The sequence below is a fragment of the Schistocerca piceifrons genome, chromosome 1, assembly GCF_021461385.2.
Source record: "Schistocerca piceifrons isolate TAMUIC-IGC-003096 chromosome 1, iqSchPice1.1, whole genome shotgun sequence".
NCBI lineage: Eukaryota > Metazoa > Arthropoda > Insecta > Orthoptera > Acrididae > Schistocerca > Schistocerca piceifrons.
Window position 1 is genome coordinate 456,460,755 of NC_060138.1, and position 25,983 is coordinate 456,486,737.

The 25,983-nt window shown below is 54.4% G+C and overlaps 43 non-coding genes across 43 annotated transcripts; all 43 read right to left on the reverse strand.

Annotated features, from left to right (window-relative positions):
* Positions 1–170: 170 nt before the first annotated feature.
* On the reverse strand, positions 171–242 carry Trnah-gug. The gene has a single exon. It is a non-coding gene; the product is annotated as a tRNA-His (tRNA).
* A 386-nt stretch (positions 243–628) lies between these two features.
* Positions 629–700, reverse strand: Trnae-cuc. The gene has a single exon. It is a non-coding gene; the product is annotated as a tRNA-Glu (tRNA).
* Positions 701–1,145: 445 nt separating this feature from the next.
* On the reverse strand, positions 1,146–1,227 carry Trnal-uag. The gene has a single exon. It is a non-coding gene; the product is annotated as a tRNA-Leu (tRNA).
* Positions 1,228–1,974: 747 nt separating this feature from the next.
* On the reverse strand, positions 1,975–2,046 carry Trnah-gug. Its single transcript has one exon. It is a non-coding gene; the product is annotated as a tRNA-His (tRNA).
* A 386-nt stretch (positions 2,047–2,432) lies between these two features.
* Trnae-cuc lies at positions 2,433–2,504 on the reverse strand. Its single transcript has one exon. It is a non-coding gene; the product is annotated as a tRNA-Glu (tRNA).
* Positions 2,505–2,949: 445 nt separating this feature from the next.
* On the reverse strand, positions 2,950–3,031 carry Trnal-uag. The gene has a single exon. It is a non-coding gene; the product is annotated as a tRNA-Leu (tRNA).
* A 747-nt stretch (positions 3,032–3,778) lies between these two features.
* Trnah-gug lies at positions 3,779–3,850 on the reverse strand. Its single transcript has one exon. It is a non-coding gene; the product is annotated as a tRNA-His (tRNA).
* Positions 3,851–4,236: 386 nt separating this feature from the next.
* Trnae-cuc lies at positions 4,237–4,308 on the reverse strand. The gene has a single exon. It is a non-coding gene; the product is annotated as a tRNA-Glu (tRNA).
* A 445-nt stretch (positions 4,309–4,753) lies between these two features.
* Trnal-uag lies at positions 4,754–4,835 on the reverse strand. The gene has a single exon. It is a non-coding gene; the product is annotated as a tRNA-Leu (tRNA).
* A 747-nt stretch (positions 4,836–5,582) lies between these two features.
* Trnah-gug lies at positions 5,583–5,654 on the reverse strand. Its single transcript has one exon. It is a non-coding gene; the product is annotated as a tRNA-His (tRNA).
* Positions 5,655–6,040: 386 nt separating this feature from the next.
* Positions 6,041–6,112, reverse strand: Trnae-cuc. Its single transcript has one exon. It is a non-coding gene; the product is annotated as a tRNA-Glu (tRNA).
* Positions 6,113–6,557: 445 nt separating this feature from the next.
* Trnal-uag lies at positions 6,558–6,639 on the reverse strand. Its single transcript has one exon. It is a non-coding gene; the product is annotated as a tRNA-Leu (tRNA).
* A 747-nt stretch (positions 6,640–7,386) lies between these two features.
* Trnah-gug lies at positions 7,387–7,458 on the reverse strand. The gene has a single exon. It is a non-coding gene; the product is annotated as a tRNA-His (tRNA).
* Positions 7,459–7,844: 386 nt separating this feature from the next.
* On the reverse strand, positions 7,845–7,916 carry Trnae-cuc. The gene has a single exon. It is a non-coding gene; the product is annotated as a tRNA-Glu (tRNA).
* Positions 7,917–8,361: 445 nt separating this feature from the next.
* Positions 8,362–8,443, reverse strand: Trnal-uag. Its single transcript has one exon. It is a non-coding gene; the product is annotated as a tRNA-Leu (tRNA).
* A 747-nt stretch (positions 8,444–9,190) lies between these two features.
* On the reverse strand, positions 9,191–9,262 carry Trnah-gug. The gene has a single exon. It is a non-coding gene; the product is annotated as a tRNA-His (tRNA).
* Positions 9,263–9,648: 386 nt separating this feature from the next.
* On the reverse strand, positions 9,649–9,720 carry Trnae-cuc. The gene has a single exon. It is a non-coding gene; the product is annotated as a tRNA-Glu (tRNA).
* Positions 9,721–10,165: 445 nt separating this feature from the next.
* Positions 10,166–10,247, reverse strand: Trnal-uag. The gene has a single exon. It is a non-coding gene; the product is annotated as a tRNA-Leu (tRNA).
* A 747-nt stretch (positions 10,248–10,994) lies between these two features.
* Positions 10,995–11,066, reverse strand: Trnah-gug. The gene has a single exon. It is a non-coding gene; the product is annotated as a tRNA-His (tRNA).
* Positions 11,067–11,452: 386 nt separating this feature from the next.
* On the reverse strand, positions 11,453–11,524 carry Trnae-cuc. The gene has a single exon. It is a non-coding gene; the product is annotated as a tRNA-Glu (tRNA).
* A 445-nt stretch (positions 11,525–11,969) lies between these two features.
* Positions 11,970–12,051, reverse strand: Trnal-uag. Its single transcript has one exon. It is a non-coding gene; the product is annotated as a tRNA-Leu (tRNA).
* A 747-nt stretch (positions 12,052–12,798) lies between these two features.
* Trnah-gug lies at positions 12,799–12,870 on the reverse strand. The gene has a single exon. It is a non-coding gene; the product is annotated as a tRNA-His (tRNA).
* Positions 12,871–13,256: 386 nt separating this feature from the next.
* On the reverse strand, positions 13,257–13,328 carry Trnae-cuc. Its single transcript has one exon. It is a non-coding gene; the product is annotated as a tRNA-Glu (tRNA).
* Positions 13,329–13,774: 446 nt separating this feature from the next.
* Positions 13,775–13,856, reverse strand: Trnal-uag. Its single transcript has one exon. It is a non-coding gene; the product is annotated as a tRNA-Leu (tRNA).
* A 747-nt stretch (positions 13,857–14,603) lies between these two features.
* Positions 14,604–14,675, reverse strand: Trnah-gug. Its single transcript has one exon. It is a non-coding gene; the product is annotated as a tRNA-His (tRNA).
* Positions 14,676–15,061: 386 nt separating this feature from the next.
* Trnae-cuc lies at positions 15,062–15,133 on the reverse strand. Its single transcript has one exon. It is a non-coding gene; the product is annotated as a tRNA-Glu (tRNA).
* Positions 15,134–15,578: 445 nt separating this feature from the next.
* Trnal-uag lies at positions 15,579–15,660 on the reverse strand. Its single transcript has one exon. It is a non-coding gene; the product is annotated as a tRNA-Leu (tRNA).
* A 747-nt stretch (positions 15,661–16,407) lies between these two features.
* Positions 16,408–16,479, reverse strand: Trnah-gug. Its single transcript has one exon. It is a non-coding gene; the product is annotated as a tRNA-His (tRNA).
* Positions 16,480–16,865: 386 nt separating this feature from the next.
* On the reverse strand, positions 16,866–16,937 carry Trnae-cuc. The gene has a single exon. It is a non-coding gene; the product is annotated as a tRNA-Glu (tRNA).
* A 445-nt stretch (positions 16,938–17,382) lies between these two features.
* On the reverse strand, positions 17,383–17,464 carry Trnal-uag. The gene has a single exon. It is a non-coding gene; the product is annotated as a tRNA-Leu (tRNA).
* Positions 17,465–18,211: 747 nt separating this feature from the next.
* Trnah-gug lies at positions 18,212–18,283 on the reverse strand. The gene has a single exon. It is a non-coding gene; the product is annotated as a tRNA-His (tRNA).
* A 386-nt stretch (positions 18,284–18,669) lies between these two features.
* Trnae-cuc lies at positions 18,670–18,741 on the reverse strand. Its single transcript has one exon. It is a non-coding gene; the product is annotated as a tRNA-Glu (tRNA).
* Positions 18,742–19,186: 445 nt separating this feature from the next.
* Positions 19,187–19,268, reverse strand: Trnal-uag. Its single transcript has one exon. It is a non-coding gene; the product is annotated as a tRNA-Leu (tRNA).
* A 747-nt stretch (positions 19,269–20,015) lies between these two features.
* Trnah-gug lies at positions 20,016–20,087 on the reverse strand. The gene has a single exon. It is a non-coding gene; the product is annotated as a tRNA-His (tRNA).
* A 386-nt stretch (positions 20,088–20,473) lies between these two features.
* Trnae-cuc lies at positions 20,474–20,545 on the reverse strand. Its single transcript has one exon. It is a non-coding gene; the product is annotated as a tRNA-Glu (tRNA).
* A 445-nt stretch (positions 20,546–20,990) lies between these two features.
* On the reverse strand, positions 20,991–21,072 carry Trnal-uag. The gene has a single exon. It is a non-coding gene; the product is annotated as a tRNA-Leu (tRNA).
* Positions 21,073–21,819: 747 nt separating this feature from the next.
* Trnah-gug lies at positions 21,820–21,891 on the reverse strand. Its single transcript has one exon. It is a non-coding gene; the product is annotated as a tRNA-His (tRNA).
* A 386-nt stretch (positions 21,892–22,277) lies between these two features.
* On the reverse strand, positions 22,278–22,349 carry Trnae-cuc. The gene has a single exon. It is a non-coding gene; the product is annotated as a tRNA-Glu (tRNA).
* A 445-nt stretch (positions 22,350–22,794) lies between these two features.
* Trnal-uag lies at positions 22,795–22,876 on the reverse strand. Its single transcript has one exon. It is a non-coding gene; the product is annotated as a tRNA-Leu (tRNA).
* Positions 22,877–23,623: 747 nt separating this feature from the next.
* On the reverse strand, positions 23,624–23,695 carry Trnah-gug. The gene has a single exon. It is a non-coding gene; the product is annotated as a tRNA-His (tRNA).
* Positions 23,696–24,081: 386 nt separating this feature from the next.
* Trnae-cuc lies at positions 24,082–24,153 on the reverse strand. Its single transcript has one exon. It is a non-coding gene; the product is annotated as a tRNA-Glu (tRNA).
* A 445-nt stretch (positions 24,154–24,598) lies between these two features.
* Trnal-uag lies at positions 24,599–24,680 on the reverse strand. Its single transcript has one exon. It is a non-coding gene; the product is annotated as a tRNA-Leu (tRNA).
* Positions 24,681–25,427: 747 nt separating this feature from the next.
* Trnah-gug lies at positions 25,428–25,499 on the reverse strand. Its single transcript has one exon. It is a non-coding gene; the product is annotated as a tRNA-His (tRNA).
* Between the last annotated feature and the right edge of the window lie 484 nt (positions 25,500–25,983).

Genomic DNA, 25,983 nt, shown 5'->3' on the forward strand with positions numbered 1-25,983 from the left:
TTCGACTACAGAGAGCAGCGGACGTCTGCGCTCTGGGAGGCGACATTACGTGTTGGGGATGAAGTGGTAGTGCTAACTGCGGCCTGCGGAACACGAGTGAAAAAATCAAGAGAGTACTGTCATTTCGAGTACTCGCCATTGCAACGGCAGCAAGGCAAAACTTTCAAAATTGCCGTGACCAGGATTCGAACCTGGGTTATTGCGGCCACAACGCAATGTCCTAACCACTAGACGATCACGGCCATGGCCACGGAGGCGCCCGCGAAGGCAGCTGGCTGCAATGCAAGTGGCGATACCCAGCAAAGCCTAGGCCAAGGTGTACGCCACAGCAGTGTCAGACACGGTCTCCATCACATGTATACGAGCAAATGAACGTGCCTGCGCTGTCAGGACTCTAACTACAGTGGTTAGCTGCATTCACCTCCGTGGCAATGTCTTGCAGTCCTCCAAGCCTCTTGACTACAGGTACCGGTATGTGGCTCGATAACAAGTGGATAGACGCCGCATCTCTCTCGCCGTCAGGTGTTGCCGCGAGTCATACTTAACGTAGCTTTCTGCACGCGTCAGCGTAGCGTCAGTCGAGCAAAGTCGAGACAAGTCGCATAGGAGGAGCAACAAAAACGCGCAATTCCGGTACCGGGAATCGAACCCGGGCCTCCTGGGTGAGAGCCAGGTATCCTAGCCACTAGACCACACCGGACAACGACGGCAGTGCTCTTTCCAGCGAACGCAGCAGCCGCCCACGGTTAACTGACGACAACTGTAAAAAATCCACTCTCTCGCGTTATAGAACGGCGTGCTCCGGACGCATTTCGTGGAGACGAACGCCAGCAATGATGAGAGCAAAAGGTGCCTACAAATCCTGTCGTTGCACCACGCACTGTTCTACGACAATTCACCAAGCAGACGCTCACGCCTTGTTGTGCTGTTTCCTTTGCGGGCAATGAGTGCATCTGCCTTCGACACAGGAAACATTACACGTTCGGCAGCTGTGGGATTGGAACCCACGCCTCCGAAGAGAATGGTGCCTGAAACCAGCGCCTTAGACCGCTCGGCCACGCTACCTACACAACACGCGCGTCACAAGAGCTGCGTCCTACCCCACGAGGACACACCGCAACGGCACAAAAATGAGACCGAAAAAGTGGCAACGGTGGGATTCGAACCCACGCCTCCGGAGAGACTGGTGCCTAAAACCAGCGCCTTAGACCGCTCGGCCACGTTACCGTTGGATCAGCAGCGGCAAAACGTTTCGTTTGTACTACAAAGATCACTTCGAAATGGAAGTATCTTGGCAATCGCCGTGCCATGTATTTCCACTGCTCTCCCACTGGAAGCGTCTCTTTAGGCCATCCACAGCAAGAAAAAGCCGTGCCCGCCGTACGGTAGCGACGCCACTTGTCTGTAGCTGTCGCAGTTAAGGAGACAGCGTCAAGAGACGTTTTCGTGCCGTGACCAGGTTTCGAACCTGCGCTTTCCTTAACCACTAAAGTATCGTAGCTGTAACTGTCAGGCGGAGCTAGAATGCTCCATGTATCAAACATATGTGAGCTCAAGGAGGTTACACTTGAAGGAAAAGCGGCAGGTTAACGCGATCACATCAAAACCCCCGGCAGCTACGGGATTCGAAACCGCGCCTACAGAGAGACTGGTGCCTTAAACCAGCGCCTTAAAGCGCTCGGCCACGCTACATGCGCTGCTTGGTGCGCCAGTGTTCCTAGCATTTGTAGAAACAGTGCACGCCACAGCTTCCTGTTCTGCTGGGACTGGCTGCTCATCCATCGCACTTCAAACGACTGCCCTTTTCGACTACAGAGAGCAGCGGACGTCTGCGCTCTGGGAGGCGACATTACGTGTTGGGGATGAAGTGGTAGTGCTAACTGCGGCCTGCGGAACACGAGTGAAAAAATCAAGAGAGTACTGTCATTTCGAGTACTCGCCATTGCAACGGCAGCAAGGCAAAACTTTCAAAATTGCCGTGACCAGGATTCGAACCTGGGTTATTGCGGCCACAACGCAATGTCCTAACCACTAGACGATCACGGCCATGGCCACGGAGGCGCCCGCGAAGGCAGCTGGCTGCAATGCAAGTGGCGATACCCAGCAAAGCCTAGGCCAAGGTGTACGCCACAGCAGTGTCAGACACGGTCTCCATCACATGTATACGAGCAAATGAACGTGCCTGCGCTGTCAGGACTCTAACTACAGTGGTTAGCTGCATTCACCTCCGTGGCAATGTCTTGCAGTCCTCCAAGCCTCTTGACTACAGGTACCGGTATGTGGCTCGATAACAAGTGGATAGACGCCGCATCTCTCTCGCCGTCAGGTGTTGCCGCGAGTCATACTTAACGTAGCTTTCTGCACGCGTCAGCGTAGCGTCAGTCGAGCAAAGTCGAGACAAGTCGCATAGGAGGAGCAACAAAAACGCGCAATTCCGGTACCGGGAATCGAACCCGGGCCTCCTGGGTGAGAGCCAGGTATCCTAGCCACTAGACCACACCGGACAACGACGGCAGTGCTCTTTCCAGCGAACGCAGCAGCCGCCCACGGTTAACTGACGACAACTGTAAAAAATCCACTCTCTCGCGTTATAGAACGGCGTGCTCCGGACGCATTTCGTGGAGACGAACGCCAGCAATGATGAGAGCAAAAGGTGCCTACAAATCCTGTCGTTGCACCACGCACTGTTCTACGACAATTCACCAAGCAGACGCTCACGCCTTGTTGTGCTGTTTCCTTTGCGGGCAATGAGTGCATCTGCCTTCGACACAGGAAACATTACACGTTCGGCAGCTGTGGGATTGGAACCCACGCCTCCGAAGAGAATGGTGCCTGAAACCAGCGCCTTAGACCGCTCGGCCACGCTACCTACACAACACGCGCGTCACAAGAGCTGCGTCCTACCCCACGAGGACACACCGCAACGGCACAAAAATGAGACCGAAAAAGTGGCAACGGTGGGATTCGAACCCACGCCTCCGGAGAGACTGGTGCCTAAAACCAGCGCCTTAGACCGCTCGGCCACGTTACCGTTGGATCAGCAGCGGCAAAACGTTTCGTTTGTACTACAAAGATCACTTCGAAATGGAAGTATCTTGGCAATCGCCGTGCCATGTATTTCCACTGCTCTCCCACTGGAAGCGTCTCTTTAGGCCATCCACAGCAAGAAAAAGCCGTGCCCGCCGTACGGTAGCGACGCCACTTGTCTGTAGCTGTCGCAGTTAAGGAGACAGCGTCAAGAGACGTTTTCGTGCCGTGACCAGGTTTCGAACCTGCGCTTTCCTTAACCACTAAAGTATCGTAGCTGTAACTGTCAGGCGGAGCTAGAATGCTCCATGTATCAAACATATGTGAGCTCAAGGAGGTTACACTTGAAGGAAAAGCGGCAGGTTAACGCGATCACATCAAAACCCCCGGCAGCTACGGGATTCGAAACCGCGCCTACAGAGAGACTGGTGCCTTAAACCAGCGCCTTAAAGCGCTCGGCCACGCTACATGCGCTGCTTGGTGCGCCAGTGTTCCTAGCATTTGTAGAAACAGTGCACGCCACAGCTTCCTGTTCTGCTGGGACTGGCTGCTCATCCATCGCACTTCAAACGACTGCCCTTTTCGACTACAGAGAGCAGCGGACGTCTGCGCTCTGGGAGGCGACATTACGTGTTGGGGATGAAGTGGTAGTGCTAACTGCGGCCTGCGGAACACGAGTGAAAAAATCAAGAGAGTACTGTCATTTCGAGTACTCGCCATTGCAACGGCAGCAAGGCAAAACTTTCAAAATTGCCGTGACCAGGATTCGAACCTGGGTTATTGCGGCCACAACGCAATGTCCTAACCACTAGACGATCACGGCCATGGCCACGGAGGCGCCCGCGAAGGCAGCTGGCTGCAATGCAAGTGGCGATACCCAGCAAAGCCTAGGCCAAGGTGTACGCCACAGCAGTGTCAGACACGGTCTCCATCACATGTATACGAGCAAATGAACGTGCCTGCGCTGTCAGGACTCTAACTACAGTGGTTAGCTGCATTCACCTCCGTGGCAATGTCTTGCAGTCCTCCAAGCCTCTTGACTACAGGTACCGGTATGTGGCTCGATAACAAGTGGATAGACGCCGCATCTCTCTCGCCGTCAGGTGTTGCCGCGAGTCATACTTAACGTAGCTTTCTGCACGCGTCAGCGTAGCGTCAGTCGAGCAAAGTCGAGACAAGTCGCATAGGAGGAGCAACAAAAACGCGCAATTCCGGTACCGGGAATCGAACCCGGGCCTCCTGGGTGAGAGCCAGGTATCCTAGCCACTAGACCACACCGGACAACGACGGCAGTGCTCTTTCCAGCGAACGCAGCAGCCGCCCACGGTTAACTGACGACAACTGTAAAAAATCCACTCTCTCGCGTTATAGAACGGCGTGCTCCGGACGCATTTCGTGGAGACGAACGCCAGCAATGATGAGAGCAAAAGGTGCCTACAAATCCTGTCGTTGCACCACGCACTGTTCTACGACAATTCACCAAGCAGACGCTCACGCCTTGTTGTGCTGTTTCCTTTGCGGGCAATGAGTGCATCTGCCTTCGACACAGGAAACATTACACGTTCGGCAGCTGTGGGATTGGAACCCACGCCTCCGAAGAGAATGGTGCCTGAAACCAGCGCCTTAGACCGCTCGGCCACGCTACCTACACAACACGCGCGTCACAAGAGCTGCGTCCTACCCCACGAGGACACACCGCAACGGCACAAAAATGAGACGTAAAAAGTGACAACGGTGGGATTCGAACCCACGCCTCCGGAGAGACTGGTGCCTAAAACCAGCGCCTTAGACCGCTCGGCCACGTTACCGTTGGATCAGCAGCGGCAAAACGTTTCGTTTGTACTACAAAGATCACTTCGAAATGGAAGTATCTTGGCAATCGCCGTGCCATGTATTTCCACTGCTCTCCCACTGGAAGCGTCTCTTTAGGCCATCCACAGCAAGAAAAAGCCGTGCCCGCCGTACGGTAGCGACGCCACTTGTCTGTAGCTGTCGCAGTTAAGGAGACAGCGTCAAGAGACGTTTTCGTGCCGTGACCAGGTTTCGAACCTGCGCTTTCCTTAACGACTAAAGTATCGTAGCTGTAACTGTCAGGCGGAGCTAGAATGCTCCATGTATCAAACATATGTGAGCTCAAGGAGGTTCCACTTGAAGGAAAAGCGGCAGGTTAACGCGATCACATCAAAACCCCCGGCAGCTACGGGATTCGAAACCGCGCCTACAGAGAGACTGGTGCCTTAAACCAGCGCCTTAAAGCGCTCGGCCACGCTACATGCGCTGCTTGGTGCGCCAGTGTTCCTAGCATTTGTAGAAACAGTGCACGCCACAGCTTCCTGTTCTGCTGGGACTGGCTGCTCATCCATCGCACTTCAAACGACTGCCCTTTTCGACTACAGAGAGCAGCGGACGTCTGCGCTCTGGGAGGCGACATTACGTGTTGGGGATGAAGTGGTAGTGCTAACTGCGGCCTGCGGAACACGAGTGAAAAAATCAAGAGAGTACTGTCATTTCGAGTACTCGCCATTGCAACGGCAGCAAGGCAAAACTTTCAAAATTGCCGTGACCAGGATTCGAACCTGGGTTATTGCGGCCACAACGCAATGTCCTAACCACTAGACGATCACGGCCATGGCCACGGAGGCGCCCGCGAAGGCAGCTGGCTGCAATGCAAGTGGCGATACCCAGCAAAGCCTAGGCCAAGGTGTACGCCACAGCAGTGTCAGACACGGTCTCCATCACATGTATACGAGCAAATGAACGTGCCTGCGCTGTCAGGACTCTAACTACAGTGGTTAGCTGCATTCACCTCCGTGGCAATGTCTTGCAGTCCTCCAAGCCTCTTGACTACAGGTACCGGTATGTGGCTCGATAACAAGTGGATAGACGCCGCATCTCTCTCGCCGTCAGGTGTTGCCGCGAGTCATACTTAACGTAGCTTTCTGCACGCGTCAGCGTAGCGTCAGTCGAGCAAAGTCGAGACAAGTCGCATAGGAGGAGCAACAAAAACGCGCAATTCCGGTACCGGGAATCGAACCCGGGCCTCCTGGGTGAGAGCCAGGTATCCTAGCCACTAGACCACACCGGACAACGACGGCAGTGCTCTTTCCAGCGAACGCAGCAGCCGCCCACGGTTAACTGACGACAACTGTAAAAAATCCACTCTCTCGCGTTATAGAACGGCGTGCTCCGGACGCATTTCGTGGAGACGAACGCCAGCAATGATGAGAGCAAAAGGTGCCTACAAATCCTGTCGTTGCACCACGCACTGTTCTACGACAATTCACCAAGCAGACGCTCACGCCTTGTTGTGCTGTTTCCTTTGCGGGCAATGAGTGCATCTGCCTTCGACACAGGAAACATTACACGTTCGGCAGCTGTGGGATTGGAACCCACGCCTCCGAAGAGAATGGTGCCTGAAACCAGCGCCTTAGACCGCTCGGCCACGCTACCTACACAACACGCGCGTCACAAGAGCTGCGTCCTACCCCACGAGGGCACACCGCAACGGCACAAAAATGAGACGTAAAAAGTGGCAACGGTGGGATTCGAACCCACGCCTCCGGAGAGACTGGTGCCTAAAACCAGCGCCTTAGACCGCTCGGCCACGTTACCGTTGGATCAGCAGCGGCAAAACGTTTCGTTTGTACTACAAAGATCACTTCGAAATGGAAGTATCTTGGCAATCGCCGTGCCATGTATTTCCACTGCTCTCCCACTGGAAGCGTCTCTTTAGGCCATCCACAGCAAGAAAAAGCCGTGCCCGCCGTACGGTAGCGACGCCACTTGTCTGTAGCTGTCGCAGTTAAGGAGACAGCGTCAAGAGACGTTTTCTTGCCGTGACCAGGTTTCGAACCTGCGCTTTCCTTAACCACTAAAGTATCGTAGCTGTAACTGTCAGGCGGAGCTAGAATGCTCCATGTATCAAACATATGTGAGCTCAAGGAGGTTACACTTGAAGGAAAAGCGGCAGGTTAACGCGATCACATCAAAACCCCCGGCAGCTACGGGATTCGAAACCGCGCCTACAGAGAGACTGGTGCCTTAAACCAGCGCCTTAAAGCGCTCGGCCACGCTACATGCGCTGCTTGGTGCGCCAGTGTTCCTAGCATTTGTAGAAACAGTGCACGCCACAGCTTCCTGTTCTGCTGGGACTGGCTGCTCATCCATCGCACTTCAAACGACTGCCCTTTTCGACTACAGAGAGCAGCGGACGTCTGCGCTCTGGGAGGCGACATTACGTGTTGGGGATGAAGTGGTAGTGCTAACTGCGGCCTGCGGAACACGAGTGAAAAAATCAAGAGAGTACTGTCATTTCGAGTACTCGCCATTGCAACGGCAGCAAGGCAAAACTTTCAAAATTGCCGTGACCAGGATTCGAACCTGGGTTATTGGGGCCACAACGCAATGTCCTAACCACTAGACGATCACGGCCATGGCCACGGAGGCGCCCGCGAAGGCAGCTGGCTGCAATGCAAGTGGCGATACCCAGCAAAGCCTAGGCCAAGGTGTACGCCACAGCAGTGTCAGACACGGTCTCCATCACATGTATACGAGCAAATGAACGTGCCTGCGCTGTCAGGACTCTAACTACAGTGGTTAGCTGCATTCACCTCCGTGGCAATGTCTTGCAGTCCTCCAAGCCTCTTGACTACAGGTACCGGTATGTGGCTCGATAACAAGTGGATAGACGCCGCATCTCTCTCGCCGTCAGGTGTTGCCGCGAGTCATACTTAACGTAGCTTTCTGCACGCGTCAGCGTAGCGTCAGTCGAGCAAAGTCGAGACAAGTCGCATAGGAGGAGCAACAAAAACGCGCAATTCCGGTACCGGGAATCGAACCCGGGCCTCCTGGGTGAGAGCCAGGTATCCTAGCCACTAGACCACACCGGACAACGACGGCAGTGCTCTTTCCAGCGAACGCAGCAGCCGCCCACGGTTAACTGACGACAACTGTAAAAAATCCACTCTCTCGCGTTATAGAACGGCGTGCTCCGGACGCATTTCGTGGAGACGAACGCCAGCAATGATGAGAGCAAAAGGTGCCTACAAATCCTGTCGTTGCACCACGCACTGTTCTACGACAATTCACCAAGCAGACGCTCACGCCTTGTTGTGCTGTTTCCTTTGCGGGCAATGAGTGCATCTGCCTTCGACACAGGAAACATTACACGTTCGGCAGCTGTGGGATTGGAACCCACGCCTCCGAAGAGAATGGTGCCTGAAACCAGCGCCTTAGACCGCTCGGCCACGCTACCTACACAACACGCGCGTCACAAGAGCTGCGTCCTACCCCACGAGGGCACACCGCAACGGCACAAAAATGAGACGTAAAAAGTGGCAACGGTGGGATTCGAACCCACGCCTCCGGAGAGACTGGTGCCTAAAACCAGCGCCTTAGACCGCTCGGCCACGTTACCGTTGGATCAGCAGCGGCAAAACGTTTCGTTTGTACTACAAAGATCACTTCGAAATGGAAGTATCTTGGCAATCGCCGTGCCATGTATTTCCACTGCTCTCCCACTGGAAGCGTCTCTTTAGGCCATCCACAGCAAGAAAAAGCCGTGCCCGCCGTACGGTAGCGACGCCACTTGTCTGTAGCTGTCGCAGTTAAGGAGACAGCGTCAAGAGACGTTTTCGTGCCGTGACCAGGTTTCGAACCTGCGCTTTCCTTAACCACTAAAGTATCGTAGCTGTAACTGTCAGGCGGAGCTAGAATGCTCCATGTATCAAACATATGTGAGCTCAAGGAGGTTACACTTGAAGGAAAAGCGGCAGGTTAACGCGATCACATCAAAACCCCCGGCAGCTACGGGATTCGAAACCGCGCCTACAGAGAGACTGGTGCCTTAAACCAGCGCCTTAAAGCGCTCGGCCACGCTACATGCGCTGCTTGGTGCGCCAGTGTTCCTAGCATTTGTAGAAACAGTGCACGCCACAGCTTCCTGTTCTGCTGGGACTGGCTGCTCATCCATCGCACTTCAAACGACTGCCCTTTTCGACTACAGAGAGCAGCGGACGTCTGCGCTCTGGGAGGCGACATTACGTGTTGGGGATGAAGTGGTAGTGCTAACTGCGGCCTGCGGAACACGAGTGAAAAAATCAAGAGAGTACTGTCATTTCGAGTACTCGCCATTGCAACGGCAGCAAGGCAAAACTTTCAAAATTGCCGTGACCAGGATTCGAACCTGGGTTATTGGGGCCACAACGCAATGTCCTAACCACTAGACGATCACGGCCATGGCCACGGAGGCGCCCGCGAAGGCAGCTGGCTGCAATGCAAGTGGCGATACCCAGCAAAGCCTAGGCCAAGGTGTACGCCACAGCAGTGTCAGACACGGTCTCCATCACATGTATACGAGCAAATGAACGTGCCTGCGCTGTCAGGACTCTAACTACAGTGGTTAGCTGCATTCACCTCCGTGGCAATGTCTTGCAGTCCTCCAAGCCTCTTGACTACAGGTACCGGTATGTGGCTCGATAACAAGTGGATAGACGCCGCATCTCTCTCGCCGTCAGGTGTTGCCGCGAGTCATACTTAACGTAGCTTTCTGCACGCGTCAGCGTAGCGTCAGTCGAGCAAAGTCGAGACAAGTCGCATAGGAGGAGCAACAAAAACGCGCAATTCCGGTACCGGGAATCGAACCCGGGCCTCCTGGGTGAGAGCCAGGTATCCTAGCCACTAGACCACACCGGACAACGACGGCAGTGAACTTTCCAGCGAACGCAGCAGCCGCCCACGGTTAACTGACGACAACTGTAAAAAATCCACTCTCTCGCGTTATAGAACGGCGTGCTCCGGACGCATTTCGTGGAGACGAACGCCAGCAATGATGAGAGCAAAAGGTGCCTACAAATCCTGTCGTTGCACCACGCACTGTTCTACGACAATTCACCAAGCAGACGCTCACGCCTTGTTGTGCTGTTTCCTTTGCGGGCAATGAGTGCATCTGCCTTCGACACAGGAAACATTACACGTTCGGCAGCTGTGGGATTGGAACCCACGCCTCCGAAGAGAATGGTGCCTGAAACCAGCGCCTTAGACCGCTCGGCCACGCTACCTACACAACACGCGCGTCACAAGAGCTGCGTCCTACCCCACGAGGACACACCGCAACGGCACAAAAATGAGACGTAAAAAGTGACAACGGTGGGATTCGAACCCACGCCTCCGGAGAGACTGGTGCCTAAAACCAGCGCCTTAGACCGCTCGGCCACGTTACCGTTGGATCAGCAGCGGCAAAACGTTTCGTTTGTACTACAAAGATCACTTCGAAATGGAAGTATCTTGGCAATCGCCGTGCCATGTATTTCCACTGCTCTCCCACTGGAAGCGTCTCTTTAGGCCATCCACAGCAAGAAAAAGCCGTGCCCGCCGTACGGTAGCGACGCCACTTGTCTGTAGCTGTCGCAGTTAAGGAGACAGCGTCAAGAGACGTTTTCGTGCCGTGACCAGGTTTCGAACCTGCGCTTTCCTTAACGACTAAAGTATCGTAGCTGTAACTGTCAGGCGGAGCTAGAATGCTCCATGTATCAAACATATGTGAGCTCAAGGAGGTTCCACTTGAAGGAAAAGCGGCAGGTTAACGCGATCACATCAAAACCCCCGGCAGCTACGGGATTCGAAACCGCGCCTACAGAGAGACTGGTGCCTTAAACCAGCGCCTTAAAGCGCTCGGCCACGCTACATGCGCTGCTTGGTGCGCCAGTGTTCCTAGCATTTGTAGAAACAGTGCACGCCACAGCTTCCTGTTCTGCTGGGACTGGCTGCTCATCCATCGCACTTCAAACGACTGCCCTTTTCGACTACAGAGAGCAGCGGACGTCTGCGCTCTGGGAGGCGACATTACGTGTTGGGGATGAAGTGGTAGTGCTAACTGCGGCCTGCGGAACACGAGTGAAAAAATCAAGAGAGTACTGTCATTTCGAGTACTCGCCATTGCAACGGCAGCAAGGCAAAACTTTCAAAATTGCCGTGACCAGGATTCGAACCTGGGTTATTGCGGCCACAACGCAATGTCCTAACCACTAGACGATCACGGCCATGGCCACGGAGGCGCCCGCGAAGGCAGCTGGCTGCAATGCAAGTGGCGATACCCAGCAAAGCCTAGGCCAAGGTGTACGCCACAGCAGTGTCAGACACGGTCTCCATCACATGTATACGAGCAAATGAACGTGCCTGCGCTGTCAGGACTCTAACTACAGTGGTTAGCTGCATTCACCTCCGTGGCAATGTCTTGCAGTCCTCCAAGCCTCTTGACTACAGGTACCGGTATGTGGCTCGATAACAAGTGGATAGACGCCGCATCTCTCTCGCCGTCAGGTGTTGCCGCGAGTCATACTTAACGTAGCTTTCTGCACGCGTCAGCGTAGCGTCAGTCGAGCAAAGTCGAGACAAGTCGCATAGGAGGAGCAACAAAAACGCGCACTTCCGGTACCGGGAATCGAACCCGGGCCTCCTGGGTGAGAGCCAGGTATCCTAGCCACTAGACCACACCGGACAACGACGGCAGTGCTCTTTCCAGCGAACGCAGCAGCCGCCCACGGTTAACTGACGACAACTGTAAAAAATCCACTCTCTCGCGTTATAGAACGGCGTGCTCCGGACGCATTTCGTGGAGACGAACGCCAGCAATGATGAGAGCAAAAGGTGCCTACAAATCCTGTCGTTGCACCACGCACTGTTCTACGACAATTCACCAAGCAGACGCTCACGCCTTGTTGTGCTGTTTCCTTTGCGGGCAATGAGTGCATCTGCCTTCGACACAGGAAACATTACACGTTCGGCAGCTGTGGGATTGGAACCCACGCCTCCGAAGAGAATGGTGCCTGAAACCAGCGCCTTAGACCGCTCGGCCACGCTACCTACACAACACGCGCGTCACAAGAGCTGCGTCCTACCCCACGAGGGCACACCGCAACGGCACAAAAATGAGACGTAAAAAGTGGCAACGGTGGGATTCGAACCCACGCCTCCGGAGAGACTGGTGCCTAAAACCAGCGCCTTAGACCGCTCGGCCACGTTACCGTTGGATCAGCAGCGGCAAAACGTTTCGTTTGTACTACAAAGATCACTTCGAAATGGAAGTATCTTGGCAATCGCCGTGCCATGTATTTCCACTGCTCTCCCACTGGAAGCGTCTCTTTAGGCCATCCACAGCAAGAAAAAGCCGTGCCCGCCGTACGGTAGCGACGCCACTTGTCTGTAGCTGTCGCAGTTAAGGAGACAGCGTCAAGAGACGTTTTCGTGCCGTGACCAGGTTTCGAACCTGCGCTTTCCTTAACCACTAAAGTATCGTAGCTGTAACTGTCAGGCGGAGCTAGAATGCTCCATGTATCAAACATATGTGAGCTCAAGGAGGTTACACTTGAAGGAAAAGCGGCAGGTTAACGCGATCACATCAAAACCCCCGGCAGCTACGGGATTCGAAACCGCGCCTACAGAGAGACTGGTGCCTTAAACCAGCGCCTTAAAGCGCTCGGCCACGCTACATGCGCTGCTTGGTGCGCCAGTGTTCCTAGCATTTGTAGAAACAGTGCACGCCACAGCTTCCTGTTCTGCTGGGACTGGCTGCTCATCCATCGCACTTCAAACGACTGCCCTTTTCGACTACAGAGAGCAGCGGACGTCTGCGCTCTGGGAGGCGACATTACGTGTTGGGGATGAAGTGGTAGTGCTAACTGCGGCCTGCGGAACACGAGTGAAAAAATCAAGAGAGTACTGTCATTTCGAGTACTCGCCATTGCAACGGCAGCAAGGCAAAACTTTCAAAATTGCCGTGACCAGGATTCGAACCTGGGTTATTGGGGCCACAACGCAATGTCCTAACCACTAGACGATCACGGCCATGGCCACGGAGGCGCGCGCGAAGGCAGCTGGCTGCAATGCAAGTGGCGATACCCAGCAAAGCCTAGGCCAAGGTGTACGCCACAGCAGTGTCAGACACGGTCTCCATCACATGTATACGAGCAAATGAACGTGCCTGCGCTGTCAGGACTCTAACTACAGTGGTTAGCTGCATTCACCTCCGTGGCAATGTCTTGCAGTCCTCCAAGCCTCTTGACTACAGGTACCGGTATGTGGCTCGATAACAAGTGGATAGACGCCGCATCTCTCTCGCCGTCAGGTGTTGCCGCGAGTCATACTTAACGTAGCTTTCTGCACGCGTCAGCGTAGCGTCAGTCGAGCAAAGTCGAGACAAGTCGCATAGGAGGAGCAACAAAAACGCGCAATTCCGGTACCGGGAATCGAACCCGGGCCTCCTGGGTGAGAGCCAGGTATCCTAGCCACTAGACCACACCGGACAACGACGGCAGTGAACTTTCCAGCGAACGCAGCAGCCGCCCACGGTTAACTGACGACAACTGTAAAAAATCCACTCTCTCGCGTTATAGAACGGCGTGCTCCGGACGCATTTCGTGGAGACGAACGCCAGCAATGATGAGAGCAAAAGGTGCCTACAAATCCTGTCGTTGCACCACGCACTGTTCTACGAAAAATTCACCAAGCAGACGCTCACGCCTTGTTGTGCTGTTTCCTTTGCGGGCAATGAGTGCATCTGCCTTCGACACAGGAAACATTACACGTTCGGCAGCTGTGGGATTGGAACCCACGCCTCCGAAGAGAATGGTGCCTGAAACCAGCGCCTTAGACCGCTCGGCCACGCTACCTACACAACACGCGCGTCACAAGAGCTGCGTCCTACCCCACGAGGACACACCGCAACGGCACAAAAATGAGACGTAAAAAGTGACAACGGTGGGATTCGAACCCACGCCTCCGGAGAGACTGGTGCCTAAAACCAGCGCCTTAGACCGCTCGGCCACGTTACCGTTGGATCAGCAGCGGCAAAACGTTTCGTTTGTACTACAAAGATCACTTCGAAATGGAAGTATCTTGGCAATCGCCGTGCCATGTATTTCCACTGCTCTCCCACTGGAAGCGTCTCTTTAGGCCATCCACAGCAAGAAAAAGCCGTGCCCGCCGTACGGTAGCGACGCCACTTGTCTGTAGCTGTCGCAGTTAAGGAGACAGCGTCAAGAGACGTTTTCGTGCCGTGACCAGGTTTCGAACCTGCGCTTTCCTTAACCACTAAAGTATCGTAGCTGTAACTGTCAGGCGGAGCTAGAATGCTCCATGTATCAAACATATGTGAGCTCAAGGAGGTTCCACTTGAAGGAAAAGCGGCAGGTTAACGCGATCACATCAAAACCCCCGGCAGCTACGGGATTCGAAACCGCGCCTACAGAGAGACTGGTGCCTTAAACCAGCGCCTTAAAGCGCTCGGCCACGCTACATGCGCTGCTTGGTGCGCCAGTGTTCCTAGCATTTGTAGAAACAGTGCACGCCACAGCTTCCTGTTCTGCTGGGACTGGCTGCTCATCCATCGCACTTCAAACGACTGCCCTTTTCGACTACAGAGAGCAGCGGACGTCTGCGCTCTGGGAGGCGACATTACGTGTTGGGGATGAAGTGGTAGTGCTAACTGCGGCCTGCGGAACACGAGTGAAAAAATCAAGAGAGTACTGTCATTTCGAGTACTCGCCATTGCAACGGCAGCAAGGCAAAACTTTCAAAATTGCCGTGACCAGGATTCGAACCTGGGTTATTGCGGCCACAACGCAATGTCCTAACCACTAGACGATCACGGCCATGGCCACGGAGGCGCCCGCGAAGGCAGCTGGCTGCAATGCAAGTGGCGATACCCAGCAAAGCCTAGGCCAAGGTGTACGCCACAGCAGTGTCAGACACGGTCTCCATCACATGTATACGAGCAAATGAACGTGCCTGCGCTGTCAGGACTCTAACTACAGTGGTTAGCTGCATTCACCTCCGTGGCAATGTCTTGCAGTCCTCCAAGCCTCTTGACTACAGGTACCGGTATGTGGCTCGATAACAAGTGGATAGACGCCGCATCTCTCTCGCCGTCAGGTGTTGCCGCGAGTCATACTTAACGTAGCTTTCTGCACGCGTCAGCGTAGCGTCAGTCGAGCAAAGTCGAGACAAGTCGCATAGGAGGAGCAACAAAAACGCGCAATTCCGGTACCGGGAATCGAACCCGGGCCTCCTGGGTGAGAGCCAGGTATCCTAGCCACTAGACCACACCGGACAACGACGGCAGTGCTCTTTCCAGCGAACGCAGCAGCCGCCCACGGTTAACTGACGACAACTGTAAAAAATCCACTCTCTCGCGTTATAGAACGGCGTGCTCCGGACGCATTTCGTGGAGACGAACGCCAGCAATGATGAGAGCAAAAGGTGCCTACAAATCCTGTCGTTGCACCACGCACTGTTCTACGACAATTCACCAAGCAGACGCTCACGCCTTGTTGTGCTGTTTCCTTTGCGGGCAATGAGTGCATCTGCCTTCGACACAGGAAACATTACACGTTCGGCAGCTGTGGGATTGGAACCCACGCCTCCGAAGAGAATGGTGCCTGAAACCAGCGCCTTAGACCGCTCGGCCACGCTACCTACACAACACGCGCGTCACAAGAGCTGCGTCCTACCCCACGAGGGCACACCGCAACGGCACAAAAATGAGACGTAAAAAGTGGCAACGGTGGGATTCGAACCCACGCCTCCGGAGAGACTGGTGCCTAAAACCAGCGCCTTAGACCGCTCGGCCACGTTACCGTTGGATCAGCAGCGGCAAAACGTTTCGTTTGTACTACAAAGATCACTTCGAAATGGAAGTATCTTGGCAATCGCCGTGCCATGTATTTCCACTGCTCTCCCACTGGAAGCGTCTCTTTAGGCCATCCACAGCAAGAAAAAGCCGTGCCCGCCGTACGGTAGCGACGCCACTTGTCTGTAGCTGTCGCAGTTAAGGAGACAGCGTCAAGAGACGTTTTCGTGCCGTGACCAGGTTTCGAACCTGCGCTTTCCTTAACCACTAAAGTATCGTAGCTGTAACTGTCAGGCGGAGCTAGAATGCTCCATGTATCAAACATATGTGAGCTCAAGGAGGTTACACTTGAAGGAAAAGCGGCAGGTTAACGCGATCACATCAAAACCCCCGGCAGCTACGGGATTCGAAACCGCGCCTACAGAGAGACTGGTGCCTTAAACCAGCGCCTTAAAGCGCTCGGCCACGCTACATGCGCTGCTTGGTGCGCCAGTGTTCCTAGCATTTGTAGAAACAGTGCACGCCACAGCTTCCTGTTCTGCTGGGACTGGCTGCTCATCCATCGCACTTCAAACGACTGCCCTTTTCGACTACAGAGAGCAGCGGACGTCTGCGCTCTGGGAGGCGACATTACGTGTTGGGGATGAAGTGGTAGTGCTAACTGCGGCCTGCGGAACACGAGTGAAAAAATCAAGAGAGTACTGTCATTTCGAGTACTCGCCATTGCAACGGCAGCAAGGCAAAACTTTCAAAATTGCCGTGACCAGGATTCGAACCTGGGTTATTGGGGCCACAACGCAATGTCCTAACCACTAGACGATCACGGCCATGGCCACGGAGGCGCCCGCGAAGGCAGCTGGCTGCAATGCAAGTGGCGATACCCAGCAAAGCCTAGGCCAAGGTGTACGCCACAGCAGTGTCAGACACGGTCTCCATCACATGTATACGAGCAAATGAACGTGCCTGCGCTGTCAGGACTCTAACTACAGTGGTTAGCTGCATTCACCTCCGTGGCAATGTCTTGCAGTCCTCCAAGCCTCTTGACTACAGGTACCGGTATGTGGCTCGATAACAAGTGGATAGACGCCGCATCTCTCTCGCCGTCAGGTGTTGCCGCGAGTCATACTTAACGTAGCTTTCTGCACGCGTCAGCGTAGCGTCAGTCGAGCAAAGTCGAGACAAGTCGCATAGGAGGAGCAACAAAAACGCGCAATTCCGGTACCGGGAATCGAACCCGGGCCTCCTGGGTGAGAGCCAGGTATCCTAGCCACTAGACCACACCGGACAACGACGGCAGTGAACTTTCCAGCGAACGCAGCAGCCGCCCACGGTTAACTGACGACAACTGTAAAAAATCCACTCTCTCGCGTTATAGAACGGCGTGCTCCGGACGCATTTCGTGGAGACGAACGCCAGCAATGATGAGAGCAAAAGGTGCCTACAAATCCTGTCGTTGCACCACGCACTGTTCTACGACAATTCACCAAGCAGACGCTCACGCCTTGTTGTGCTGTTTCCTTTGCGGGCAATGAGTGCATCTGCCTTCGACACAGGAAACATTACACGTTCGGCAGCTGTGGGATTGGAACCCACGCCTCCGAAGAGAATGGTGCCTGAAACCAGCGCCTTAGACCGCTCGGCCACGCTACCTACACAACACGCGCGTCACAAGAGCTGCGTCCTACCCCACGAGGACACACCGCAACGGCACAAAAATGAGACGTAAAAAGTGGCAACGGTGGGATTCGAACCCACGCCTCCGGAGAGACTGGTGCCTAAAACCAGCGCCTTAGACCGCTCGGCCACGTTACCGTTGGATCAGCAGCGGCAAAACGTTTCGTTTGTACTACAAAGATCACTTCGAAATGGAAGTATCTTGGCAATCGCCGTGCCATGTATTTCCACTGCTCTCCCACTGGAAGCGTCTCTTTAGGCCATCCACAGCAAGAAAAAGCCGTGCCCGCCGTACGGTAGCGACGCCACTTGTCTGTAGCTGTCGCAGTTAAGGAGACAGCGTCAAGAGACGTTTTCGTGCCGTGACCAGGTTTCGAACCTGCGCTTTCCTTAACCACTAAAGTATCGTAGCTGTAACTGTCAGGCGGAGCTAGAATGCTCCATGTATCAAACATATGTGAGCTCAAGGAGGTTACACTTGAAGGAAAAGCGGCAGGTTAACGCGATCACATCAAAACCCCCGGCAGCTACGGGATTCGAAACCGCGCCTACAGAGAGACTGGTGCCTTAAACCAGCGCCTTAAAGCGCTCGGCCACGCTACATGCGCTGCTTGGTGCGCCAGTGTTCCTAGCATTTGTAGAAACAGTGCACGCCACAGCTTCCTGTTCTGCTGGGACTGGCTGCTCATCCATCGCACTTCAAACGACTGCCCTTTTCGACTACAGAGAGCAGCGGACGTCTGCGCTCTGGGAGGCGACATTACGTGTTGGGGATGAAGTGGTAGTGCTAACTGCGGCCTGCGGAACACGAGTGAAAAAATCAAGAGAGTACTGTCATTTCGAGTACTCGCCATTGCAACGGCAGCAAGGCAAAACTTTCAAAATTGCCGTGACCAGGATTCGAACCTGGGTTATTGCGGCCACAACGCAATGTCCTAACCACTAGACGATCACGGCCATGGCCACGGAGGCGCCCGCGAAGGCAGCTGGCTGCAATGCAAGTGGCGATACCCAGCAAAGCCTAGGCCAAGGTGTACGCCACAGCAGTGTCAGACACGGTCTCCATCACATGTATACGAGCAAATGAACGTGCCTGCGCTGTCAGGACTCTAACTACAGTGGTTAGCTGCATTCACCTCCGTGGCAATGTCTTGCAGTCCTCCAAGCCTCTTGACTACAGGTACCGGTATGTGGCTCGATAACAAGTGGATAGACGCCGCATCTCTCTCGCCGTCAGGTGTTGCCGCGAGTCATACTTAACGTAGCTTTCTGCACGCGTCAGCGTAGCGTCAGTCGAGCAAAGTCGAGACAAGTCGCATAGGAGGAGCAACAAAAACGCGCAATTCCGGTACCGGGAATCGAACCCGGGCCTCCTGGGTGAGAGCCAGGTATCCTAGCCACTAGACCACACCGCACAACGACGGCAGTGCTCTTTCCAGCGAACGCAGCAGCCGCCCACGGTTAACTGACGACAACTGTAAAAAATCCACTCTCTCGCGTTATAGAACGGCGTGCTCCGGACGCATTTCGTGGAGACGAACGCCAGCAATGATGAGAGCAAAAGGTGCCTACAAATCCTGTCGTTGCACCACGCACTGTTCTACGACAATTCACCAAGCAGACGCTCACGCCTTGTTGTGCTGTTTCCTTTGCGGGCAATGAGTGCATCTGCCTTCGACACAGGAAACATTACACGTTCGGCAGCTGTGGGATTGGAACCCACGCCTCCGAAGAGAATGGTGCCTGAAACCAGCGCCTTAGACCGCTCGGCCACGCTACCTACACAACACGCGCGTCACAAGAGCTGCGTCCTACCCCACGAGGACACACCGCAACGGCACAAAAATGAGACGTAAAAAGTGGCAACGGTGGGATTCGAACCCACGCCTCCGGAGAGACTGGTGCCTAAAACCAGCGCCTTAGACCGCTCGGCCACGTTACCGTTGGATCAGCAGCGGCAAAACGTTTCGTTTGTACTACAAAGATCACTTCGAAATGGAAGTATCTTGGCAATCGCCGTGCCATGTATTTCCACTGCTCTCCCACTGGAAGCGTCTCTTTAGGCCATCCACAGCAAGAAAAAGCCGTGCCCGCCGTACGGTAGCGACGCCACTTGTCTGTAGCTGTCGCAGTTAAGGAGACAGCGTCAAGAGACGTTTTCGTGCCGTGACCAGGTTTCGAACCTGCGCTTTCCTTAACCACTAAAGTATCGTAGCTGTAACTGTCAGGCGGAGCTAGAATGCTCCATGTATCAAACATATGTGAGCTCAAGGAGGTTACACTTGAAGGAAAAGCGGCAGGTTAACGCGATCACATCAAAACCCCCGGCAGCTACGGGATTCGAAACCGCGCCTACAGAGAGACTGGTGCCTTAAACCAGCGCCTTAAAGCGCTCGGCCACGCTACATGCGCTGCTTGGTGCGCCAGTGTTCCTAGCATTTGTAGAAACAGTGCACGCCACAGCTTCCTGTTCTGCTGGGACTGGCTGCTCATCCATCGCACTTCAAACGACTGCCCTTTTCGACTACAGAGAGCAGCGGACGTCTGCGCTCTGGGAGGCGACATTACGTGTTGGGGATGAAGTGGTAGTGCTAACTGCGGCCTGCGGAACACGAGTGAAAAAATCAAGAGAGTACTGTCATTTCGAGTACTCGCCATTGCAACGGCAGCAAGGCAAAACTTTCAAAATTGCCGTGACCAGGATTCGAACCTGGGTTATTGCGGCCACAACGCAATGTCCTAACCACTAGACGATCACGGCCATGGCCACGGAGGCGCCCGCGAAGGCAGCTGGCTGCAATGCAAGTGGCGATACCCAGCAAAGCCTAGGCCAAGGTGTACGCCACAGCAGTGTCAGACACGGTCTCCATCACATGTATACGAGCAAATGAACGTGCCTGCGCTGTCAGGACTCTAACTACAGTGGTTAGCTGCATTCACCTCCGTGGCAATGTCTTGCAGTCCTCCAAGCCTCTTGACTACAGGTACCGGTATGTGGCTCGATAACAAGTGGATAGACGCCGCATCTCTCTCGCCGTCAGGTGTTGCCGCGAGTCATACTTAACGTAGCTTTCTGCACGCGTCAGCGTAGCGTCAGTCGAGCAAAGTCGAGACAAGTCGCATAGGAGGAGCAACAAAAACGCGCAATTCCGGTACCGGGAATCGAACCCGGGCCTCCTGGGTGAGAGCCAGGTATCCTAGCCACTAGACCACACCGGACAACGACGGCAGTGCTCTTTCCAGCGAACGCAGCAGCCGCCCACGGTTAACTGACGACAACTGTAAAAAATCCACTCTCTCGCGTTATAGAACGGCGTGCTCCGGACGCATTTCGTGGAGACGAACGCCAGCAATGATGAGAGCAAAAGGTGCCTACAAATCCTGTCGTTGCACCACGCACTGTTCTACGACAATTCACCAAGCAGACGCTCACGCCTTGTTGTGCTGTTTCCTTTGCGGGCAATGAGTGCATCTGCCTTCGACACAGGAAACATTACACGTTCGGCAGCTGTGGGATTGGAACCCACGCCTCCGAAGAGAATGGTGCCTGAAACCAGCGCCTTAGACCGCTCGGCCACGCTACCTACACAACACGCGCGTCACAAGAGCTGCGTCCTACCCCACGAGGACACACCGCAACGGCACAAAAATGAGACGTAAAAAGTGGCAACGGTGGGATTCGAACCCACGCCTCCGGAGAGACTGGTGCCTAAAACCAGCGCCTTAGACCGCTCGGCCACGTTACCGTTGGATCAGCAGCGGCAAAACGTTTCGTTTGTACTACAAAGATCACTTCGAAATGGAAGTATCTTGGCAATCGCCGTGCCATGTATTTCCACTGCTCTCCCACTGGAAGCGTCTCTTTAGGCCATCCACAGCAAGAAAAAGCCGTGCCCGCCGTACGGTAGCGACGCCACTTGTCTGTAGCTGTCGCAGTTAAGGAGACAGCGTCAAGAGACGTTTTCGTGCCGTGACCAGGTTTCGAACCTGCGCTTTCCTTAACCACTAAAGTATCGTAGCTGTAACTGTCAGGCGGAGCTAGAATGCTCCATGTATCAAACATATGTGAGCTCAAGGAGGTTACACTTGAAGGAAAAGCGGCAGGTTAACGCGATCACATCAAAACCCCCGGCAGCTACGGGATTCGAAACCGCGCCTACAGAGAGACTGGTGCCTTAAACCAGCGCCTTAAAGCGCTCGGCCACGCTACATGCGCTGCTTGGTGCGCCAGTGTTCCTAGCATTTGTAGAAACAGTGCACGCCACAGCTTCCTGTTCTGCTGGGACTGGCTGCTCATCCATCGCACTTCAAACGACTGTCCTTTTCGACTACAGAGAGCAGCGGACGTCTGCGCTCTGGGAGGCGACATTACGTGTTGGGGATGAAGTGGTAGTGCTAACTGCGGCCTGCGGAACACGAGTGAAAAAATCAAGAGAGTACTGTCATTTCGAGTACTCGCCATTGCAACGGCAGCAAGGCAAAACTTTCAAAATTGCCGTGACCAGGATTCGAACCTGGGTTATTGCGGCCACAACGCAATGTCCTAACCACTAGACGATCACGGCCATGGCCACGGAGGCGCCCGCGAAGGCAGCTGGCTGCAATGCAAGTGGCGATACCCAGCAAAGCCTAGGCCAAGGTGTACGCCACAGCAGTGTCAGACACGGTCTCCATCACATGTATACGAGCAAATGAACGTGCCTGCGCTGTCAGGACTCTAACTACAGTGGTTAGCTGCATTCACCTCCGTGGCAATGTCTTGCAGTCCTCCAAGCCTCTTGACTACAGGTACCGGTATGTGGCTCGATAACAAGTGGATAGACGCCGCATCTCTCTCGCCGTCAGGTGTTGCCGCGAGTCATACTTAACGTAGCTTTCTGCACGCGTCAGCGTAGCGTCAGTCGAGCAAAGTCGAGACAAGTCGCATAGGAGGAGCAACAAAAACGCGCAATTCCGGTACCGGGAATCGAACCCGGGCCTCCTGGGGGAGAGCCAGGCATCCTAGCCACTAGACCACACCGGACAACGACGGCAGTGCTCTTTCCAGCGAACGCAGCAGCCGCCCACGGTTAACTGACGACAACTGTAAAAAATCCACTGTCTCGCGTTATAGAACGGCGTGCTCCGGACGCATTTCGTGGAGACGAACGCCAGCAATGATGAGAGCAAAAGGTGCCTACAAATCCTGTCGTTGCGCCACGCACTGTTCTACGACAATTCACCAAGCAGACGCTCACGCCTTGTTGTGCTGTTTCCTTTGCGGGCAATGAGTGCATCTGCCTTCGACACAGGAAACATTACACGTTCGGCAGCTGTGGGATTGGAACCCACGCCTCCGAAGAGAATGGTGCCTGAAACCAGCGCCTTAGACCGCTCGGCCACGCTACCTACACAACACGCGCGTCACAAGAGCTGCGTCCTACCCCACGAGGACACACCGCAACGGCACAAAAATGAGACGTAAAAAGTGGCAACGGTGGGATTCGAACCCACGCCTCCGGAGAGACTGGTGCCTAAAACCAGCGCCTTAGACCGCTCGGCCACGTTACCGTTGGATCAGCAGCGGCAAAACGTTTCGTTTGTACTACAAAGATCACTTCGAAATGGAAGTATCTTGGCAATCGCCGTGCCATGTATTTCCACTGCTCTCCCACTGGAAGCGTCTCTTTAGGCCATCCACAGCAAGAAAAAGCCGTGCCCGCCGTACGGTAGCGACGCCACTTGTCTGTAGCTGTCGCAGTTAAGGAGACAGCGTCAAGAGACGTTTTCGTGCCGTGACCAGGTTTCGAACCTGCGCTTTCCTTAACCACTAAAGTATCGTAGCTGTAACTGTCAGGCGGAGCTAGAATGCTCCATGTATCAAACATATGTGAGCTCAAGGAGGTTACACTTGAAGGAAAAGCGGCAGGTTAACGCGATCACATCAAAACCCCCGGCAGCTACGGGATTCGAAACCGCGCCTACAGAGAGACTGGTGCCTTAAACCAGCGCCTTAAAGCGCTCGGCCACGCTACATGCGCTGCTTGGTGCGCCAGTGTTCCTAGCATTTGTAGAAACAGTGCACGCCACAGCTTCCTGTTCTGCTGGGACTGGCTGCTCATCCATCGCACTTCAAACGACTGTCCTTTTCGACTACAGAGAGCAGCGGACGTCTGCGCTCTGGGAGGCGACATTACGTGTTGGGGATGAAGTGGTAGTGCTAACTGCGGCCTGCGGAACACGAGTGAAAAAATCAAGAGAGTACTGTCATTTCGAGTACTCGCCATTGCAACGGCAGCAAGGCAAAACTTTCAAAATTGCCGTGACCAGGATTCGAACCTGGGTTATTGCGGCCACAACGCAATGTCCTAACCACTAGACGATCACGGCCATGGCCACGGAGGCGCCCGCGAAGGCAGCTGGCTGCAATGCAAGTGGCGATACCCAGCAAAGCCTAGGCCAAGGTGTACGCCACAGCAGTGTCAGACACGGTCTCCATCACATGTATACGAGCAAATGAACGTGCCTGCGCTGTCAGGACTCTAACTACAGTGGTTAGCTGCATTCACCTCCGTGGCAATGTCTTGCAGTCCTCCAAGCCTCTTGACTACAGGTACCGGTATGTGGCTCGATAACAAGTGGATAGACGCCGCATCTCTCTCGCCGTCAGGTGTTGCCGCGAGTCATACTTAACGTAGCTTTCTGCACGCGTCAGCGTAGCGTCAGTCGAGCAAAGTCGAGACAAGTCGCATAGGAGGAGCAACAAAAACGCGCAATTCCGGTACCGGGAATCGAACCCGGGCCTCCTGGGGGAGAGCCAGGCATCCTAGCCACTAGACCACACCGGACAACGACGGCAGTGCTCTTTCCAGCGAACGCAGCAGCCGCCCACGGTTAACTGACGACAACTGTAAAAAATCCACTGTCTCGCGTTATAGAACGGCGTGCTCCGGACGCATTTCGTGGAGACGAACGCCAGCAATGATGAGAGCAAAAGGTGCCTACAAATCCTGTCGTTGCGCCACGCACTGTTCTACGACAATTCACCAAGCAGACGCTCACGCCTTGTTGTGCTGTTTCCTTTGCGGGCAATGAGTGCATCTGCCTTCGACACAGGAAACATTACACGTTCGGCAGCTGTGGGATTGGAACCCACGCCTCCGAAGAGAATGGTGCCTGAAACCAGCGCCTTAGACCGCTCGGCCACGCTACCTACACAACACGCGCGTCACAAGAGCTGCGTCCTACCCCACGAGGACACACCGCAACGGCACAAAAATGAGACGTAAAAAGTGGCAACGGTGGGATTCGAACCCACGCCTCCGGAGAGACTGGTGCCTAAAACCAGCGCCTTAGACCGCTCGGCCACGTTACCGTTGGATCAGCAGCGGCAAAACGTTTCGTTTGTACTACAAAGATCACTTCGAAATGGAAGTATCTTGGCAATCGCCGTGCCATGTATTTCCACTGCTCTCCCACTGGAAGCGTCTCTTTAGGCCATCCACAGCAAGAAAAAGCCGTGCCCGCCGTACGGTAGCGACGCCACTTGTCTGTAGCTGTCGCAGTTAAGGAGACAGCGTCAAGAGACGTTTTCGTGCCGTGACCAGGTTTCGAACCTGCGCTTTCCTTAACCACTAAAGTATCGTAGCTGTAACTGTCAGGCGGAGCTAGAATGCTCCATGTATCAAACATATGTGAGCTCAAGGAGGTTACACTTGAAGGAAAAGCGGCAGGTTAACGCGATCACATCAAAACCCCCGGCAGCTACGGGATTCGAAACCGCGCCTACAGAGAGACTGGTGCCTTAAACCAGCGCCTTAAAGCGCTCGGCCACGCTACATGCGCTGCTTGGTGCGCCAGTGTTCCTAGCATTTGTAGAAACAGTGCACGCCACAGCTTCCTGTTCTGCTGGGACTGGCTGCTCATCCATCGCACTTCAAACGACTGTCCTTTTCGACTACAGAGAGCAGCGGACGTCTGCGCTCTGGGAGGCGACATTACGTGTTGGGGATGAAGTGGTAGTGCTAACTGCGGCCTGCGGAACACGAGTGAAAAAATCAAGAGAGTACTGTCATTTCGAGTACTCGCCATTGCAACGGCAGCAAGGCAAAACTTTCAAAATTGCCGTGACCAGGATTCGAACCTGGGTTATTGCGGCCACAACGCAATGTCCTAACCACTAGACGATCACGGCCATGGCCACGGAGGCGCCCGCGAAGGCAGCTGGCTGCAATGCAAGTGGCGATACCCAGCAAAGCCTAGGCCAAGGTGTACGCCACAGCAGTGTCAGACACGGTCTCCATCACATGTATACGAGCAAATGAACGTGCCTGCGCTGTCAGGACTCTAACTACAGTGGTTAGCTGCATTCACCTCCGTGGCAATGTCTTGCAGTCCTCCAAGCCTCTTGACTACAGGTACCGGTATGTGGCTCGATAACAAGTGGATAGACGCCGCATCTCTCTCGCCGTCAGGTGTTGCCGCGAGTCATACTTAACGTAGCTTTCTGCACGCGTCAGCGTAGCGTCAGTCGAGCAAAGTCGAGACAAGTCGCATAGGAGGAGCAACAAAAACGCGCAATTCCGGTACCGGGAATCGAACCCGGGCCTCCTGGGTGAGAGCCAGGTATCCTAGCCACTTTTTTTATTTTTTTTTTTTTTATTTTTTATTTTTTACCA